This window comes from Dipodomys merriami, unplaced genomic scaffold, assembly GCF_024711535.1.
Source record: "Dipodomys merriami isolate MVZ:Mamm:240054 unplaced genomic scaffold, mDipMer1.0.p SCAF_562, whole genome shotgun sequence".
Lineage (NCBI taxonomy): Eukaryota > Metazoa > Chordata > Mammalia > Rodentia > Heteromyidae > Dipodomys > Dipodomys merriami.
The window spans coordinates 481,738-487,112 of record NW_027206138.1 but is presented as its reverse complement, the minus strand read 5'-3'; the positions used below and the strand labels follow the sequence as shown (position 1 = coordinate 487,112).

Genomic DNA, 5,375 nt, shown 5'->3' with positions numbered 1-5,375 from the left:
AGTTTAAGATTCCTTTTTCCTAAGCCTTTATATTATTTGATTTCTTTGGGATAAAAAGATAATGTTATCTAATTTCAAGTATTTTAAAGGTTATGCTATGTAAGGGCCTTTCGAAGGTGAAAGTTTAATACACTGATGTCAAACTAACCTTTAATTCTATGAATTACAGGTTTTGTTACACTTGTATTTTTCTAATCAACTTTTTAATAACTGTTTTTCATTGCATTTGAAGAATGAAAAATATGGAATAATTCACAAATTTTCATGCCATCCTTGTGCAAGTGCCATGTTAATCTCTGTATTGTAATTTGTGTAGACCTGCTGCTGAAGCATGGAGTATCCTCTAAATTTAAGTAGTTAACGATGTAATCTTTATACACGCATATATCCTTGGTTGCCTATTTGTAACAAGGAACCTTTATTGTTACTAAAAATGCTATTGATCTTATTTCTCTAAATTTCTTTGTATAGTGGAAAAAACTTATATATTGTTTGGTCGATTGCTCATATTTGCAATTTTTTGTCAATGACTATTTTGACGTTTTCATTTTAAATTTGATCATATTTTGAAGCCTTTATAGCTAAGTTCAAAGGTAATGGCTTTTCAAGTACTTATTTATCAACTGAGTTAGCTTTGTGGAGCTAATGGATTCAAAGTAAGCCTTGCTTAAGAGCTACTTCTAAACTTCTGCAGCTTAAAATTTTCTAAATGAGGTCTCAGTGGTACAAATGTCTTTCTGTCCCTTTACCCTTCTTCCATGTAGGAACAGACCAACCAGAATATCTTACCTGACAGCATAGATTGTCTTACTGGAACAAAACTAATCTTAGTTACAAGGGTTTATAGAGATATGAACACTTCAGACTTAATTCTTCAGAATAGAAGGTATTTTATCAAAATATAATTGTTTATTATTCCTATCATTTCAAAACTAGCTAAAGCCAAGAAGGTAAAAAAAATGTTCATATTCATGTTTACTTAATATCCTGGCCTGTCTACCATCCAACCAGGCAGGAACTTGCACTACTGACTTTCTATCACCAAATATTTCCATAACTCCTGAAAAAGTCCATATGTTTTTCCTCGATATTAGGCCTTAAATTGGTAATGTTTTAATCAAAGAGTTTCCTCTTGCCTCCAGGCTGTAAATTTACAAATGGTAAAGTTTTATGTCTAACTCTACCAAAAACTGAGGTAGAGATAATGGAATAATACTTTAAAACACAGTTGCATTTGATGCCCTAATCACAACGGAACATTGCATAACAATTTCTTCTATTATATATACATATATATTTTATATTTATATGTGCTGATCTTAAATTTCACACAGTGAATCTTACTAGAATTCATTGATAATTTGACAAATAAATTTAAAATTATTCCCATAAATAGATTGGAACATAAATAATTAGGTTTAGAATATATATTAGAATATAAAAAGTATCAATGCAATGTCTTCGGTATAAACTTGTATTACCTTCTAAGTGTTCTTGGTCTTCTGAATTCACATAGTAAAAAAAAAGCAGTATTGTTTTCCTCTAATCTAGAAGAGATTTTACACTGCTGATGTGTTTCTTGTGTTAACTCGCTAGTCCCAAAGTGTTTTTTTTCCATATTTCTGAAGCGTTCTTACTGATTATACCCAAATTTTTGCTGATATGATGCCTAAAAGCTATTATTCTTCTGCAGTACCCATGGGTATGAGGATATCAGGTCCCAGTTACCTGCATCATCAGATAACATGGGCAAGACTTCTCACCTTGGCCCATGCAACATTTTAAGAGAAAGTAATTGAAGACCCATCTCATATTCTCATTTCCTATAATATTTCAGTGCCCCAATTCCTTGCAGGAATTAGCAGTAAGCAATTGTGAAATGTAAGGCAACTCAAAATGAAAGATGAGATCACAAAATATGACAGAAAGTACTGTAGTTCAAACTTTCAATTTACAGATGACCAGCCCATATGAGTAAACAAAATCACAAATGTCACAAGATTATTTTTAATACCCCTCTCCTAATGATGAATGGAAGATTTCAGTCCAGCATAAGTAGGCCGAAAAATAATTCCTGAATGTTAGATCCATAATTGTTCTACCAAGGCTAGGAAATCTTGACTTGGAGTTCAAATATAATTTCGAAAACCATTAATTGAGAAGACCCTTAGTACTTCAAAACACTGGTACTTCAGTAAAACTTGGTTCTGTAGTCTAAAAATGTTGTCATTCTCAAACCAATGATAACATACATTTAATCTCTTGAAAGTATATTCCTTTTCAAATAAACTTTTTATAATCATATTCACCAAAATAACACTTGACAAGTAGATGATAGTGACATTAAGTTTTTCAAGTGTAGGAATCAAGTTACAATAGAGTTGATTTGTTTACCCAGCACTAATGCCAAATAAGTTCAACCATTCAATAAAGTGTAGAAATAGTATCTCGCACCATTTGCGTTGTTCAGTAGGTGCCTTCCAGAAATGTGTTAAATACATCAGCCTCCCATAATTCAAACCCAAATATTAGCTAATAAAGTAAATTTCATCATATAAGAAGGTACATTTTAATAAGTCACTAATAGTTGCCTTATCATGTGTTGCCTTATCATATATTTTCCCTATCTGTCTAACATAGTAAGAAATATGACTTTAAGTCTTGAATATGAGTACTGATCAGAGATGTGACAAACATAAAATCTGTCTTCTATTGCTATCATATTCATCTACAGTAGTAAATTTTAGTTTTCTTCTTTTTCCAAAATTTATAGGTAGTAGAAAATATCATCCCATGTAAAATAAAATAATCACACACCATTGTACAAAGCCATTTATAAAAACTGGTAGTTAGCTATAAATTCTAAGTGATGTTTACACTTTCTTGTTGACTAAAGATTAATCTTCCAAAACGATGAGAATAAAATCATGTCTTGGTGCTTCACGTCTCCAGTCTTGCAAGTTGTTATTGCAGATGAATGAATTATGGAAATATAAGCTGACATCATTTCAAGTATATGTGGGATTGAAACTCCTTGGAATGTATTAACAGACAGTTTAACAGAACGACTATCAGGAAGTTGAAACCAGAAAGGAATAATAGTAAAGACATAAAATGAATGAAAAATGGAACAAGGGGCAAGTACAGCTAGAATACTCAATGTACAAATGTAATAAAGGAAGTCCTAAATCTGCAATAAATCTTGGAGAAAGGGTTGGTTGAGAATGATAGAAGGAGTGACTCTGATCCAGGAGCATTGGACAATTAGGTGGACATATTTAATTGTAACACAAATGCACAACCTTTTGAAATTCAGTTAAAAACACAACTACAAACAAAAACACACAAAAATCACAACCAAACAGCAATGCTTAGAGAGTATGTATATGAGCTCACAAAATTTTAAGCAGTTAATGAAGGGCAGTCATGAGAAAACAAACAAAGCTGTCCAAAGGGGGCAGTTTGGGGTAGGGGAGAATCTTGAACAGATTTGAATAGATTGTCAAAGGTTATAAATCACCTACATCGACTGCAAATATTTTCTTCTGTGAGTATTCTCTTTTTTGGGGGGGGGTCCGGTCGTGGGGCCTGAACTCTGGGCCTGGACGCTGTCCCTCAGCTCTTCAGCTCAAGGCTAGCGATCTACCACTTGAGCCACAGCTCCACTTCCGGCTTTTTTCTTTTTGCTTATGTGATGCTAAGGAATCGAACCCAGGGCCTCAGGCATGCAAGGCAAGTGCTCTACCACTGAGCCACTTTCCCAGCCCCCACTCTTTGAGTATTCTTTATCTGAACTGGTTACTCCAGTCCTGAGCTACACTTTATAGCTTGTGAGGATAGAATGGAAGAAACAAGGTCAAGATCCCATTACACCACTGGAGAGAAAACAGTCCTGTATGGGTTCTCTCACCTTTCTTCACTACCTTCACTACTCTTTTCTCATACTTTTATTAAAGTAAGTGATTTTGAATTACATCTTCCCTTCTTTTTCAGAGAATTACTGTTTAGTAATTAAATGTCAATTCACAAATTTTGATGTCTTTTTTTTAAAAGAACTTTGAATTTAAATTCCATTGCACCCTTGTTTCACACAGTGAGAGTATATTTCCTGGGTAAGGACAATTCTCAAGAGAACCTACAGGATTTACAGCAAGGTTTGTGAGGCTTGTTTGTTTACTGTGAAAATGAGCCATATTCACCCACATTGCTCCCTCTCAACTAAGTCTACACGGATTTCTTTGCATGAAAGCCTATTTTCCCAGACAATTTTAAATGTTCTTAATAGACTAAGTTGTTAAAAAGTTTGAACAATTAAAATTTACCTGTCATAAATTTTAAAGCTCTTTTGAAATTCCTTTATCAGAATCGTGAATTCACCAATTATAATCCCGCCCTTACCAACAAAAAGAGTTAACATGTTGTTTTCATGATATAGTATCCATGAAACTACTATTTTCCAGTGCCTTTGTATGCATATATATGACCATATAAGCTGATGCTGAGCAAAATGAACTCCAAGATATGGAAAAAGAAATACTTATTTGCAGTTGTTGATTTTGATGAACTATGTGATTTCTATTTTCTTTGAGATTTTCCCCTAAGGTTTATCCTCTGCTGTGTTTGATTTTGGTACCCTGTGTATTTTGTATACATTTACCTTAATTAGTTAAGGGAACAGGAACAAAACAAATGGTGAGGCAAAGGACAAAGAGCAAACCAATGCAATAGCAATTCTCACAAGACAATAAGTTGGAAATGTACATTACAACGTCTGAGGGGTATTGTGATGAAGGAAAAACTGTGAGAAAAATGAGAGAGGGTATAACAAGTTTGAAAAGTTATGTATTCAGTACCTTCCAATGGCTGTAACCCCAGTGCACATCACTTTCACATTAAAATTAAATTTAAAAAATAAGCTGATGAAATAAAATTTCACTGTTTTGGTATAGTAAATATTATTCTTTATGTAGTAACTTTTTAAAAATCAGTATTATTTAGCATCTAATTTGAATTAATTACCTCTTCTTTATCAGAGGGTCATCAACTTGAATGATATCCAACTAGAAAATTTTTTCACAATATACTTGCCAATATTTTGAAAATAGAATAAATTTAGTACTTTCTTATACTAAAACAGAAAACAGTTTAATTCTATGGAAACCCATAACTTTTAAAAGTTAATAAGTTGTTAAGAGGACAGAATGTATGTGTTCTTCAAAATTCCTATGACTAATAACTACTCATTTTCAAATTCTGAACATTCCATTCCTGAGAGATTTAAAATATACCTGTTTGCATGTTATGTAATTCTGCAATAGGTGCATTTTCCAATGGGGTGTTACAGACTGAGAAGTGAACAGAGAAAGAGCCACATT

General features: G+C 32.9%; 1 pseudogene; it reads right to left on the bottom strand.

The window, feature by feature from the left end:
* Positions 1 to 236: 236 nt before the first annotated feature.
* Positions 237 to 333, bottom strand: LOC138812338 (U6 spliceosomal RNA; annotated as a pseudogene).
* Between the last annotated feature and the right edge of the window lie 5,042 nt (positions 334 to 5,375).